General features: G+C 31.4%; 2 pseudogenes; both read left to right on the forward strand.

Annotated features, from left to right (window-relative positions):
- LOC111380053 lies at positions 1-6,434 on the forward strand (annotated as a pseudogene).
- A 2,500-nt stretch (positions 6,435-8,934) lies between these two features.
- Positions 8,935-16,666, forward strand: LOC111380061 (annotated as a pseudogene).
- Positions 16,667-17,138: the final 472 nt, after the last annotated feature.

Below are 17,138 nucleotides of genomic sequence, written 5' to 3' on the forward strand. Positions count from 1 at the left end.
ATGACTGGTGTGTAAGTTTCAAAGTAATCTTTCACTTGATTATAACGGAAGCAATATTTACATATTTAACCCCTGTTTGACAGCCTTTTTATTTTATGGGAAAAAAATGAGCTTTTGAATAGTAATTTTTGGAAAAATAAGTGGTTTAAAAGTAAAAAAGGTTTTGGATTTAAGTGAAAATATTTTATTGTGAAAATGTGTGTAGTTAAAAGTGAGACTGAGAAAAAAAAATTTTGAAAGTTGAACTCCCCTCTCTTAACTGTATGTTTTATTTATTTATTTATTATTTTCAAGTACAAAATAGGTAAAAATTATGTAAGTGATCTCTCGCTTATATATGAGAGAGGCCTAAAAATCTATGTTTATATACAAGTGTCATTTAAAGAAAAATACATAATGGATCCGACTAATTAAGGTACTTTAACTTTCTCACACCAACTGTACAGATGCAAACAAAAAAGAAAAAAAAAATTCTAGAAATGATCGTTTTAAACAAAAATATTATATTTGACAAATTTTTTTGAGTTATATTCAACAAATAATAATATTATAACAAACTCCTCAGAAATGAAAGCAGAACACAAGGTAAATAAAAATTTATCATGTTAAACAGAAAATCTAATATCCAAAAATATATAGTCCTCCAAAACTCAAATAAAATAATGCGAAAACAACAATTATTGATTTCCACAAGGACAATTACGTTCGATAAGTAAAAACTACATAGTGTTGAACCAGGAGAACATGGGCACAACAAAAAAATTAATTTTGAGTAGTCCTCGAAAATGAAAGACGAACAAGAAAAAGAACTAAAGAGTTAAAGATCCACTTGACAAAGCTTTTGAAAAGACATCAAAAGTTGTTGATGAGATGAAGAATCTGATTTTGAATCTGTTAGATAAGTTTATTAGGAAACTCTTTTACGGGAAATAAAAAAATAAACAAAAATCCTACCACAGACCCCATAAGTACATGTGCGGAGCAACAACAGAAACCATAATAGTTGGTCGGAGAAAACATAAGATGAAGATCTTTCCATACCGTGAATTAATCATAAGGACCTACAAACCGTCCAGTATGATTAATGATCTGGTGAGTCATAAATAATGTGTTTCAGTTTAGTCAGATGGGATTCTAAATTTAGATATGAAAATGAATTGAGTTGTTCAAAAGGAGGAACCACCCAGAAGAAGAAATTGCCAGTACTTATAGCAACAGAAAACATGTCAGTCATGAATTAACACACGTAATTTGGTGGACTTAATTGAAATACAATAATAATCTAATTAATTGACATTTATTCTCGTGAGATAATTAATCTGAAATTTTTGAGATTAGGAATTGAGAACAATCAGTTCTACCTATCTATACAAACAATCCAAAGGTCAACTGCTATGTTATTCAATAGGAAATTAACTTCATTGTCTTATTGAGTGCATAAATTTTCCCACATTTGTATTCCAATTTTGAATAAAATTTCACCTCTGGTGATCAATAATTTATACCGTAATCATTTGACATCTGAGTTACTTCATGTTGATATTGTTATCAAGTTGTTTCGTATGAAATACGGACATTTTCTAAGCTTGAGTGTCAATATTTGATGCTTATTATATGTGTCTCAGACATTACATGACATGTTCAATTCTTTTATTTATTTTTCAAAATTTTGATACGAGCAACGCTTTCTTGACACCCTTCTGGCATTGGTCTGAAATATATGGTGTCCCATATTCCGAATTTAAGAAACTTAACTTGCAAAATCAAACTCGAAAGATAAAAAAAACTATACATTTATGATTAAGAAGTAATATATGCAATTACAATTATAAAGAATTTAATCTATGTGTTATAGACGTATTCTTTGCTATTCGACTTTTGAAAAAATTACTATCGATTCGTCAATATTGATTACTTATTGTATTTGTTTGAAGTACGGTAGGAGCGATAAATTTGAAATATCAACCTTACGTGATACTTTTTGTATATGTACTTTGTCAGCTGACTCTCCAAATTTGTGCCTTATAAAGGCGTGTTTACATATCATAATTAAGAGAGTTGCTCTTAAATAACATCGATCACCAATAAGGATAAGCAATTCTGATTGACTAACAAAACATGCATGGTGATAGTTGGGGACGAATTTGGGACTTCGACTCAATTAGGGCGGCCGTTGATCATTGGCCGTTGATTGTTGATAGTCAATAGCCGTATAGCAATGTCGTTTATTAATATTAAATTAAATAATATTAAAATTCTTCAATTTATATGTAAATACGCTAAAACGTAAAAATCGTATATTTATATCATATTATAGATCAATACAATCCTAAATAATATAAATTACATGATATAGAAGACTTCTTTATATTATCAATACTTAATAAATCGTTTGCTTGACTAAAAGTAGTTGAGATATTAGATACACCACTATAAGAACTAGATTGAGATTCAGTTGAAAAAATTATTCCAAAATCAGTATGAGAATTGAAAGTTAATCAAAGATTAAACATAATTAAAAGTAATTTTAAAATATAATTAAAGTTTCAATTTCCAATTCTCAACAACAATTCATCACAAATTATAAATTCTCCAATTTCTCATTTTTCAATTTTCATAATTCACATTTCACAATACTCAAATTAATTTTTAATATCACAATTCACAGTAGATAAATTCTCAAATAACATATAAATTAAAACTCAATACTCAAAAGTTACTCCTCTCATATAATCAAAATAGGCCCCGTGAAATATATTATACAGTAAGAATATTAGGGCAACCTAATACAGTTCAAACAGACAAACATATCCACCTAAATTCCTCCTTTTTTTCTTTTTGAAATGGAGTAAGTACGTAACAATATTGTCTTGAGAAGAATGAACGGAGTAGTAGAAAATTAGAGACAGAGGACTCCACTTTTCTCTCTGGACCCCAACACCTCAGTTATGAATTCCAGACACAATTCTCCTAAGATTGTGAACTACCAAATCTTTCGAAAACCAAACGGTTCACGGCTAGATACTAAACCCTGTTTGGTAGATTTTGATTTAAAATAAAGTCAACAATTAATCTCAATCACATATATTATAGCATCCACAACTTTTTAACCACACATTTTATTAATTTTTGATAAAATCTACTAAAAATATAATTTTAATATCTACAAAACTCCGGCTAAGAATATTTTCAAACACATGTTTTACTTGAAATATAATCAGTGGCGGCCCTGACTATAGGCGAGGTAAACGATCGCCTAAGGCCCCACTTTGATAAGGCTCCAAATTATGTAAAGTTATATATATATATATATATATATATATATATATATATATATATATATACCTCCAAATTATATATATATATATATAGTCACCCCACCATTATTTTTTCATTCCTACAAGAAATAAATTATCTCCCTTTGAATTAAAATTTTGAAAATTCAATTTAGCAGATTGGTTTGATCTCACTGCTATTATTACAACCTTACATATTTCTTTCTTTCTCTCTTATCTTCGAAACACGTACTACATAGTAATGAGCTATTATTATATTGCTTTGTTTTAATCTCATGAAGTCTTTAAGATATTTTGAAAGTACTTTGACTTTAATAATTCCTTATCCGTGTTCATACCAATACTTCTTATTTGCAAGTTCATTTCTCATGAATTAATATAAAATTAGAAGCTAATTTGTATTTTATCATCATTTTTATTATTTTGCCATATTATTTATTGCAGTCAACATTCTCCAATTTTGTATGTAAATTGCTCAAATATATATTCAATTTTGCCTGAAATAATTGCAGTGAGAAAATGATCATAGAAACAAACAGACCCTTTACTATTGCATTGTAATTCTGCTTGCCAAACTTCACTTATAATTTGTATTGCATGTTGAAATTTGGCATTTTGTTGATTTCCTCTTCAAATTTTGGTGTTGTTTGTATTAAATTTTCATAATTATATTAAAACTCTATGTAAAATGCTCAAAACATGGGGGGCCCATATTTGAAGGTCGCATAAGGCACCCAAAATATCATGGTCGGCCTTGAACACAGTTGTCCAATTCTACAAAATTCAATGAAGCCCTTGTTTGATTCTTATTCTTCTAAAAATTTATTTTTTCAAAACTCATTTTTAATCACACATTCTTTAAAAAAGTAAGATTACACGCAAATCCAACTTTTCTTTAATTTTGAAACACATATTATCAATCAATCTACTATTCAAAATACATTATTTCCCTCAAAATGGGAATCAAACAAGGGTGAAATGAATGAGTTGACTTTAGACTAGAAAGACGGGCATTTTCTTAAGTCAAAAGCTATAACTTATGAATAACTCTTCTCAAACAGGGGCACATAGGCCCTGATTTTCCCAAGGAACGCATGCAACCTGCAATAGGAGAGGGACATGTGTCCCCATGGAAAATGAGACCCATGTGGCCCTGTTTATGTAGCATCTCCTGTAACTTATTGGTACTCCTGATAATGTTTTCACCACTTGTTTAGAGTAGAATATTAGATTACTTGGGTCCAAACAATATAGTATTAGCCTCTGTTTCGTTTAGGAAGAAAAATAGATTTTTAATATATTTTAATAAGAATTGATAGAATGTGTGGTTGAAATGTTGTGGATTCATGAAATATGTTGTTAAAATTAATTGTTGATTTTTACTTAAATTTTATTTCATTTTTTAATGGAACCAAACATGGGATAAATATTCCATTCACTATAGGCCGACCTAAAATTCTTACACCATATAAAAGAGTTTCCCTAAAGCTGTTGTGACAAGATATGTGGACAGGTTTTAAATCCAGGGGCTTTCTGGCAACTCTTTCATTGCTTTTTTTTTTTTTTCTCTCCAACCGTCCAATCTCTTTCCGGCACGTGTTCCCTGGATTTAAAACCTATTGGCTATCCCTGTGTGTGCAGCATTGTTGAAATAGTTTTAGAACTGTGTTATCTTGAAGTGGCAGTAGAGACGATCATCTTCTTCTGGGGGAAAGTACAGTGAACCACTCTAAATCTCGGTGCCATATTTTTTAGGTTTAAGCCTCAAGTACAGGTTTTTGGACAGAATTTAGACAGGGTGCTAACAGCAACTGTTAGCCTGTTTTTCTTTTTCTTTTTTTTTTCATTATTATCTTCCAATAAAAGTCCGTAAAGTGTATTTTCTGTAATTTTTATGTTGATTTTTCCTGTACTTGTAGCATCTCTATATTTCTTATTTTCTATTATTACTCTTGTAAATTAGAGATTACGAACTAATTCATAGCATAAAAAATTTCCAAGCCATATTATATGGAGCAAAAATATTCAAGGCAATATCATCTGGAACAGAAATTTAACTAACATGCGATTTATATTATATATTACAGTCAGAAAATGTATTAACATCAATCTTACTTGTAAGTTTGACATTTGATTGTTACAGATTTGATAGGGACTTGAGCTGGAGAACTAGGGTGAGACTACTTCCTATTTACTGTGAAAGCTCGAGCAATTTCCAAATTACGATACAAGCACTCGAAGAGGCATATGAGAATGCCCGAAAAGCCAACATCAAAGTGAAAGGCCTTATCATAGCAAACCCATCGAATCCATTAGACACCACTATGGACAGGGACACGCCGAGAAGCCTGGTAACATTCCTAAATGAAAAGGAAATTCATCTTGTGTGTGATGAAATATATGCAGCCACAATTTTTCGTGCTCCAAATTTCATTAGCATCTCCGAGATAATTGAAGAAGTGCAATGCAATCACGGTTTAATTCACACTCTCTAGTTTGTCGAAGGACATGGGCCTTCGCGGGTTCACGTTGTATCAGTGTACTCATACAACGATACAGTTGTGAATTGTGGGCCAAAAATGTCGAGTTTCGGATTAGTCTCGTCTCAAACACTACAGCTCTTAGCATAAATGTTAGCAGATGAGGAATTCGTTAATATGTTTTTGACAGAAAGCTCGAAAAGGCTTGGAAATAGGCACAAAATCTTTATCGGAGGGCTCAAAGAAGTTGGAATAAAATGCTTAGAAAGCAATGCTGGCCTTTTCAGTTGGATGGATTTGCGCCCAATGCTCGACAAACCTACATTTGAAGGTGAAATGGCGCTATGGCAAGTAATTATCGACGAATTAAAGCTGAATGTCTCTCCAGGATCATCGTTTCATTGTGTAGAGCACGGGTGGTTTAGGGTTTGCTTCGCAAATATGGATGATGAGACAATGGAAATTGCTATTCGAAGAATTCGAACGTTTTGTGGGAGAAAGAAAGGAAATAGATACACAGGAAAAGAATTAACGATATAAGAAGACTCTCAGGCTCAGCTTTTCTACGAGAATCCATGATGAAATTGTGTTGTCACCTCTTATGATGTCGCCTCGCTCTCCAATTCCTCATTCGCCACATTTTCGTGCTAGGACTTAAGTTTCTTACAGGATTCACAACATTTTTTCTTCAATATATGTTTGAAGGTTATTGTACTTTTTGTAACAGAAAAGGCTATAACTTTTTATGTTACATTTAGCTGTTTGCATCCTGTGAACTTCTTAGAGAAGTGTGCTATTGTATAATAGATGAATTTGAAGTAGAGACGGGAGGGGAAATTCAATACCTGACCTCCTGCTCTTTCAAAACCATGTACGAGGTATTATTTAATAATAATTATGAGTTGAAAATATATAATATTTTATTAAATAAAAAAAATGATCATGATAAAATATTCGATAAGTGTCCGACACGGACACGCTATCCTAGTCGAAGTATTTGCACAACAAGATATATGTTGCAATGGGGTGAAAGATAATAAGAATTACAATATCATTTGAAAGACATTTAGCCCGTGTTTAATGAGCATTATTTAGGGAAAATAATATTTTGAATAATAAATTTAGGAGAATGTATAGTTAAAAAGTAGGAAAAAGTTTTAGTTTTCGTGAAGAATATTTTATTATGTGAATGTGTGATTGAAAATGAATACGTGAAGAAAAAAAGGGGCACTTAGATAATTTTGACTTGGTGATCCATTGAATTTTTTGCACGTTGAACTTAAATGCATTTTTCTTTTTCTTTTTCCTATCACACGTACTTTTAACTTGTTGAAAATCAAATTTAAGTCCTTGTTTGGTGGTCTTTAATTGTTAAATATTATTTTGTACTTAAAAAGCGGGAAAAATTTTGAGTTTACGTGTAAATATTTTATTGTGTGAATATTTAAGTAAAAATGAGTATAATAAATAAATTAAAAGCCATCAAACAAGGGCTAAATATCCCTCCTATTGTAGCTTTTTGACAATTAAAAATTTGAAAAATTAAGCTCTATATTAAGGAGCAACTCCAGGGAAGTTCTTTATTTTAAAAGCATCTTGCATACAATAGAGAAAAATTTTAACCCATTTCAACAAACTCTTCAGTTTAACTATTTCACTATTTTCAATTATCATGTATCGTACTTTTTGCCATCTTTTTTAATTTAGAATAATACTAACCAATATTTAATACAAGCGAAAAGTGAGTTTAACTCCCCAAATGATGAGAGGAAAAATGATTTTTTTATTTTAGAAAATTAAAATAAAAAGTACATTGAATCTTAAATTCAATGCGACTCTTTAAAATAAAAAGTATCTTAATTACCTTCAATGAATCTCCTGAAAATACTATTAGATGGATACACATATTGGTAACGTGCGTGTTTATAGATATAATTTTTAACTTATCATTCTCTTCGACATGGTCCAAGTTTCGTTCCATCAGAATAAAAGTACTCAATGTAAAATTGGAGTATAATAATTATTTTAGTTTCCTATCTAGTCTAGAATCAAAATCCCAATAAACACCAACTCGTTAATTTTAAAAGTCGCAAGTTCCTCAAATTAGTATCAATATGAGTTTTCAGCTTTGACAATTCTAATATCACTAAAGTAATAAGGTCAAATAAATTTATTCTACAAAACATATTTGAGTATATATGTCTCCCTGATGTCATATCAAATCCCATTAATAATCGATTGCAAACAGATACAATTGGACCAGCATGTCTGGTTGTCAGCACAATTGTACACGCAATGGTAAGTGGTAACATGTGTTGATACGCATATTGGTAACGTGTGTTGATTTCATATTTATTGTACGAATACTTCAACTTGGATAACGTGTGTCCTTAAAATACTATTAGATTGATACACATATTGGTAACGTGCGCTGATAGTTCTAGTATTTGACTTGTTATTCTATTTGAATTGGTCCAAGCTTCGTTCTATTAGAATGTAAAACTGGAGTAATAATTCTTTTACTTTCCCATCTAGAATCAAAATTAGTATCATAAATTTTTCTGCAAGCCATTAACTTTAAAGGTCGTGAATTCCTCACATCAGTATCATAATTTTTCAAATGAGTACATTCTATAGAAAATATTAAAATATGTTTCAAATAATTCTACTTGTACATGGAAAAACTGCCATACTGTTTACATGGGGACAAATGACTTTTTTCCATTGATAGTTAACAAAAATGAAAAACCAAAGAAAAGAAATTATATATATATATATACAGGTGTTGCGCCTATAACTCATATGTTTCATTAATGTCGTATCAAATTCCATTAATAATCGCCTCCACAGAGACAAAATTGGACCCCGCCTGTCTGGCTGCCTTCCATTTCCGATTTTCTAAATATCCATTTATGATTTCTTGTCCCACTTATACTTGCAAATTCCTAGCTTGTAAGCCTATCAAGAATGAAAAATGTCATTTGTAAATCCGGATTGACACTCAACCCAAAATTTATATATGGCGAAACTCATCAAGAATTCACAAGTGTACAAAATAATCAAATTTTGACTCAAAAAGTAGGAATAATGCTATTTGCAGTTATTCACTATCACGGTCGTTCTCCGTGACATATACGTGGAGATTAATGATTTGACATATGAGGTAAGAAAAAACTACCACATTAATTCATCAAATCACAAACAGCCATATAGGATGAGACGCAAGGCGACTACTGCAGTGAACAGCATTACTCAAAAGGTAATGGATATTGCCACATATACATTAAAGTTTACATAAAAGATTACATAATATCCACATGACACTCTACCATTCGTCAATTTCAAACGCAGATAACTTTTTCATTCATTCTTTTTCCTCCACATTATTTTCTAAAATCGTTTATATACAATTATTATGTACAAGTAGCAACATCCAAAAATAATAATCATCTGGAAAAATGTAGAAAGCAGAAAAGATTGGATGCAACATTTGGTTTACTATATAATTTTAATCATTCACGTTTTGACACCGAAGTGAATTAATTTAAATTCAGCCCCTTTTATCATCATTATTTTAAAAATCTTATCTTTCATATTCATTTTTAATCATGCATTCTTCAAAAATTAACCATTTAAAAACCCATTCTACACAAAAAATAACCGTCAAACAGAGGCAATTTTGTATTTAAGAACCTGTTTTTTGTGAGTTCATGTTTATACTTACTTTTGTACCAAAAATAAGTCTTTGTTCATAAAAATTTTAGAATCAGTTCCTTTTTTACTATTACATTAATTATGTACGTTCTTTAATCTATTGAGAGGCATAAAACTATTAGTTCCTTAGCAATTATAATGGACAAATGTAATTTTGGATACATATATCTATCTTGTAACTTGATTTAATAAATTGTCACCCCTGTGAAATGAGGTTCTCTTTAGGTCATGCAAAATATGGCGCAACTACTCAAGTCTTATTTTCTTAATATATCATTAGCCGGCATGATATATTGTGTAATTGATTATATTTATTATTATTTATTTATATTTTTCCGAAAGAATACATGGTCTGAGTCAGGATTCAACAAGGGAGATAGTTTTACAAAATTTGAAAACAAAGTTTGATACTACGGGGAAATTTTATTTATTTAAAAACAAAAACATAACTAATTAGGAAGGACGTCGTGACTGGTGAGTCTTATCCTACCATATGCATGTAACCAATACAATACATTCTATTAAGATGAAAAGGAAAAGACAACAAAAAGTTTTGGAAAAAATGCAAAAAGTACATTTAGATGTGAGTATGATCAAGTAACGATAACTAGATCGGCCGAAATTAATTGGAATTTAACTAAATCAATCAATTCTGATTTAATTCAAATTGTTTTTTAGAAAAAATTCTCACGATCATTTTCAAGGTTTAGAGCTTAAAAATTGTAGAACAATAAGTACGTATATTTCTCTCTCTCCAATTTTAATAAAGAAGTGTATGTAATTAATAAAAGGCATATAAATGACTTGGCAGTAATATGTTATAAGTTTATCATTCATTCACTGTCAAATAAAGTTGAAGTTTATGTAAAGATCTGGGTTTGCCAAAATTCGAGCCCAAAAGATCGTTGTTGACCCACTAATCATTTCTATCGTTTGGCCCAATTGTTCGGTCCAACCAAGTGAAAGTTCCAGATTTGAGAAATCGTGTTTCTTAAACACAACTATTGCATTTGTAACTTCCAACTGAATGGATGGCTGATGCGTGGAGGATTTTATGACCGTGAGATGCATGGTTAGCTGGAAATGATATATATACAGTCTGCAGTCATTTGAATGATAGTTTTGAAACCCTAATCTCTCTGTATTCTCTGTTCTGCTTTGAGCTGTTTGTGAGATATCCAATATCTAGTTGATATTCTTGTAAATTCTTGAGTGAAATTTTGAGGGTTGTTAATCAATAACAGTTATCCTCATTTGCGAGTAGTTTTGATTCCTTTATTGAATAGCAGAGAATGAGTTGAGAGGAAGAATTTTTCAAACACTTGGTGCTCTTCTGTAATTGATATTATTGCATGTGTTTTGGGCTGCTCTAGTGGATTTGAGTGAAATCCTAACATATACTCAATGAGGAATTAAGCGTTAGATAGTGGTCGTTGAATCTCCGGTGCCTTTGGTCGAAAATGCTAACGTGTTCTTTGATTTCTTATTGTTTTCTTACGTTTTACTTTAAACCAGTTTGAGTCGCAAACTTTGAGTTACAAATTTGGTGTCAATAGTGGTATCAGAGCTTGAAAACCCTTTGATTCATATTCAAATTTGCTTTTAAAACTTGATCTGGTTTTGGCTGACTCTTTTGTTTTAAAGAAAAAGTCAGATCTGAGACTATATGTTAATATTCTTTAAATAACCTTTTTCGATCTGGATCTGGAGCCGTTTTTAGGGGTATACTTGAGTATCTCTTTTATGTTCGTAGTTTTGGTAACGAATTTCTTAACCCTCTATGGTATTTTTTTTAAAAAAGGAGAACTTATTAAAAGATTTCAAAAACAAAGGATTCCTAAAAACCTACCTATATTTACTTTTGTCTAGATGTTCCTGAAAGAATCCTAGAATCTAAGGGAATTAGGGTTTCGATTTAAAGAAATCAAAACCTTTCAATTATCCTTGAAATTTATATTCTGCTACTTTGTGTGTGCTGTAACCTGCGTTTGAACTATTGCGTATTGTTAACTTTGTGTTAGTACTCTAATTACGTTCAATTTTGGGATTATGCCCCTCTGTATGTGAATAACTTGATATCATATGCTATGAACCTTTCTTGTTGTTTACTGAGTGCAAGCATACTTGTTCTCGACATCTTTATTATATAGTGTTAGCTCATATTTGGATTATACTCTCTATCTTGCAATTGGCTTATTTGAAATTGATCTGTTTGATATATTTTTTTTTGTTTACAATTTTTCGCGCAATTACTACACTATTTTACAGCACGACTTCTAAAGTAGATGTTCGAATTTGGGATGGCTAAATTAAAAGGGAGTGTTGACTCAGATTTGTTGGAACATAGACAATAGGAAGTCTACAATTGCTCATTTCCATGTGATAAATAATACTTGCATTAGTTGGAAATCTCAACTTTGTAACTAGTTGCTTTATCTTCGACTGAGGCTAAATATATAGCTGCAGATAAAGCAGTGAAAGAAGGTCTATGGCTGAAAGGCATATTAAATGAATTAGGACTTATGGAAAGTTTGGTGGAGCTATGATCAGACAATCAAAGTGTCATTTTCTTTAAGTAAAAAGCCAATTTTTCATGATTGATCTATGCATATAGATATTAAATTTCATTTTATTAGAGATATAAATGAAAAAGGTAATATTAAGTGGATCAAAATTTCCACTGAGGTAAATCCTATTGATTCGGGAACACAAAGGTAATACCATTTAGTAAATTCATTAATTCTTTGAGACTATTGAATCTTGGAAGTTTGTTAATTTCTTCTTTTCTTTATGAACAAGTAATAAGAGCAAATAAAGTTAGTTATTTCTATTTAAATCCACTTAGCTATGGTCTCAAATTATAGCAAGGTGGAGATTGTAAAGATTTGGATTTGTTGGAATTCGAGTCCCAAGGATGGTTGCTGACATACTAACCATTTCTATTGTTTGACCTAATTGCCCAGTCTAACCAAGTGAAGTTCCAGATTTGTATTTGTAACTTAAACTGAATGGATGACTGACGCTTGGAGGACTTATGACTAGTGGTGGGGAAAAACATACTGAAATCGACCCAAACCATTTTTGCTTGAGATCGCTCAAATGGGCTGGATTCGATTTATTATTTGGCATTTCTCTATTAGGTTGGGTCGGGTTAGGGGTTATGGTATAAACCTAACCCAAACCCGCCCAACCCAACCCGTATAGAAAATTAAAATATAAAAAAGTCTTGAAGGTTGAAAAGAAAAAACGGGTACAAGGTCTCCCATCTACCATGAAAGAAAACCCTAGTCTCCTCCAATCCATCACAAAGTTTTTTCTTGACTCAACCGTAAGTATTATTACTCTTTTGGTGTTTTCATATTTGATTTTTTGGGGAAAATGATGAAAATCCGAACTTTGTGCAAACACATTATCAACATTTGAAATCTGGTGCGGTGAGCGGCACTTTCCACACGATATTTTTGATTCTAAAGAAGAAGGAAAAAAATCCATCACAACGCCCAAAGACAGCATTTTTCTTTCACCTCTCTCGCCACCAGTTACCAAGGTGAGTTTTTTTTTTTTTTTTTTTTAACCTAGATTGACTTTTGCTCATCTCCCATGCTTTCTGGAAATTAAACGTTAGACAGTGATCGCTGAACCTCCAGGGCCTTTGGTAAAAAATTATTGTGTGTTCTTTAATTTCTTGTTGTTTTCTTACGTTTTACTTTAAACCAATTTGAGTCACAAATCTGGGACCAATAGTTTTATTTTCTAACATTGCGCATTTTTATTTTAATACATGCTTATCTCCACAAGTTGGTTAGCTAAGATGAAATTTCCACATGTTGGGAAATTAACAAGAATTATGTATACGTTGAACAATATTACTTGTTAACAGCAAGCGAGATATATAACAAAATATGAAGTAGTGATCACAACACAAAAGAACACAATAAAATTGGTTGTGGAATGAAAAATTTATTAATAATGGAGAAAGAATGCAAAAAGTGTTGTGTTTACAGTATTATCTAACTTGTATAATGTGTCTAACTTGTAAAGAAGAGCCAACTATATACATGAATCATATCGAAACTCTAACAATATTCTTTAAAATAGAAATAGTATGAAAAAAACATATAGAATAAAGGAATCAATATTTTTCTGAAAACCTAATTGAATTTGGGTCAAATTTTAACAAATCTTTACCTTAAACCAAATTCCATGCGATGAATCAAACTTCAAAAATTCTCCACCTGAAAACAAATTTCACTGCTAGGCATCTCACTATTCAACAAGAATATTAACCAAATTCTCCAACAATCAAAATTTTCTATCTCTTCTACAAAATTCAACCAGGATAAGAATCCAAGCACTGCTCAGCAGAATTATATCTGGTTCTCAAAATTTGCTCAAATTATTGACATGAATAGCAAAATTACAAAATAAATCAATAATTTCAAACGGGGCAACACCATACCCTGAAACAGCTCATTATCACAAAATATTTTTATAGAAAGTTCTTCACTAAACTCAACACCTTCAACAACACTTAAAGCATATATAACTAAAATAGCTTCCCCATACCTTTGTGGAGGCTTAATATTTTTTTCTAAGTTTGTCTCTAACCATTAAAAACGATGGCAACGCTAGTAGCGGTAGCAAAGGGACATTATCCATAACTTCTGAACTCGACTAAGCTATATTCTTCAATACGGATTCCAAATCAAACTCCAACGGTGTTGTATCAAGTTGAATATCCATTTGCTGATTGATCTTCAAAGAATCTACACAACATTGCAAGGCATACGACTGGGACTTTAGTTGCCCATCTAACATAACACGGGTGTCTTTACAAACTTTCAGGACTCCACCTTTATCAGTAAAATTATACCATTTCGAATCAAGAGTAATCAAGTAGATAAGATTTGTTTTCAAATTTGGAACGTATCTCACTGCATCAAGTATTCTGGACACATAACTATGTATGGCGAGGGGACATAACTATGTCCACTTTGCTCGTTTTCGATCGTGACTTTTGTCTGAAGGAATTAGAGCACTAAAATCAAGGCAATATTGATCGGTAAAGAAATATTGCAGGTCATGTACAATATATATAGAGAGAGCATAGTCTGAATATACGTATTATACAATTTGCATGTTAAAATCAATCTTGCTTATTTATTTGACATTTGATTGTTACAGATTTGATAGGGACTTGAGTTCGAGAACTAGGGTGAAACTACTTCCTGTTGCCTGCGAAAGCTCGAATAATTTCAAAATTACGATACAAGCACCAAAGGAGGCATACGAGAATGCCCGAAAGCCAACATCAAAGTGAAAGGCATCATCATAGCAAACCCATCAAATCCCTTAGGAACCACTATGGACAGGGAACACTGAGAAGCCTAGTAACTTTCATAAATGAAAAGGAAATTGATCTGGTGTGCGATGAAATATATGCAGCCACAATTTTCTGTGCTCCGAATTTCGTTAGTGTCTCCGGATTAGTCTCGTCCCAAACACAACATTTGATAGCATCAATGTTGGCAGACGAGGAATTCGTTGACATGTTTTTAGCAGAAAGCTCGAAAAGGCTTGGAAACAGGCACAAGATCTTTACCAGGGGACATGAAGAAGTTGGAATAAAATGCTTAGGGCGGACACAGATTTTTAGTATTGTGGGGTCAAAATTTTAAAAATAATTTTTTTAATAAATAACATAATATCAATGAAAATAAGTTTATATGCATTTTGACACTTTGAAAATGTCGTATAATTATATCATTATTAATATTATTAAATAAATTTTGTTACTTGTATAGTTTTGTTTATCATTTCATTGGCAAATGTTGAGCTAACATTGAATAAATTAAATTAAATATAGAAATTAAATGAATTGAAATAAAATTCAAGTTTAGTTCAGGAAGTAAATGAAATTCAAATTTAAAGCAAATATGATTCGAAAGTAATTCAAATTGCATTTAATCCGTAACGATCCTAAAAAATTTACGTCATATTTCATGTAAGACTTCCGAATAAAACGATATAAATTATATTGAAAAATTTATTGTGCAAAAATAATAATTAATTGAATTTTTTAAACAAAAAACGAGTTAGGCGTCTTTTTTGAGGCATAGTTTGATACATACTTAACTATTTTCGATATCCGTTTGGACCATTCAATATGAAAAAGATGTAATTTTTGAAACAAACTTTTACATGGTATAGACGATTTGTGAATTCATATAGCACATGATCGCAAACGAATTTTTAAAGTTAAGATATTATCGAAATTTTCAAAATACTAGTTTCAAACGCCCTATTTTAACATGTCATAACTTTGCTACAATTGACCACTTCGCATGCCATTAATGAGTGGAAAGCTAGGCCATGAGTACTTCGAAATGGTATTAAGATTGCAATATTTTGACTTCATTTGACATCCCGACGAGTGCATCAAAGGAGATTGTAAAAAAATAAAATAAATAAATATATAAATAGGGCGAAATTTTGTGGGGTCATTTGGCCCCACATGACCCTATGTGGGTCCACCCCTCAATGCTGGCCTTTACGGCTGGATGGATTTGCGCCCATTGCTCAATGAACCTACATTTTAAGGTGAAATGGCACTATGGAGAGTAATAATCGACGTAAAGCTCAATGTCTCTCCAAGATCATCGTTTCATTGTGTAGAGCCTGGTGGTTTACGGTTTGCTTTGCAAATATGGATTATAAGACATTGGGAACTTCTCTTCAAAGAATTCGATTGTTGGTGGGCAAAAGGAAGGAAATGGGTGCACAAGTAAAGAATAATGGATGGAAAAAAACTCTCAAGCTTAACTTTTCTTCAAGAATCTACGATGCGACTATCCTGTCGCCTTATCTGATGTCACCTCACTCTCCAATCCCTCACTCATCCATTGTTCGTGCCAGGACTTGAGTTTCTTACAAGATTCACAACCTTTTTTCCTTCATTATATTTGAAGGTTAATATATTTTTTTTTGTAACAGAAAAAGATTTACTTTTCATGTTACATGTAGGTGTGAATTGTGTGAACTTGTTATGGTAGTACAATGTCGTAACTTGACATATTTTTATATTAATAATCAATGATATTTGTGAGTGAAATAAAAACCATGTAAAAGGTATGTATGGGAATGAAAGTTTCTATCAAAATATAGTTTTGTTTTTAAGTGGAAACACTATCAAGGTTATATGTTTCCACATTGACTCGACGTGGGATTTGGATTCCCTCGTCCTGTTTTATTGAAAATCAAATAAGTACAAGTGGGAAGGGACTTAGCTACATTACCTCCATGACTTAACTACACTACCTCCATAATAAACATCGAGAGGAAGGAAAGAGAAAATTGAAAAGAGATAAATGGAAGTAATCATGTCTAAGTAATATAAACAATTTGGCATGTTAAATATTGACGAGCTCAAAAATGGAAGTTCTCATCTTTCTTGTATAGTTTCTAGGCAGTTAGCCTTCAATTAACTTGAAGAAAAAAAAAGTGATTTAGCTCAAATAATGCCTAAAGTCTCCCATGCTTTCCTGGTTGGATTTGTTGGTTAATGAATTTTAATTATCATCCCCAAAAAAAAAGACAAAAAAAAGAAAAAGGTTTTAAAAAAAAAAAAAAAAAAAAAAAAAAAAAAAAA

The sequence above is a fragment of the Olea europaea genome, chromosome 3 (assembly GCF_002742605.1).
Source record: "Olea europaea var. sylvestris chromosome 3, O_europaea_v1, whole genome shotgun sequence".
Classification (NCBI taxonomy): Eukaryota; Viridiplantae; Streptophyta; class Magnoliopsida; order Lamiales; family Oleaceae; genus Olea; species Olea europaea.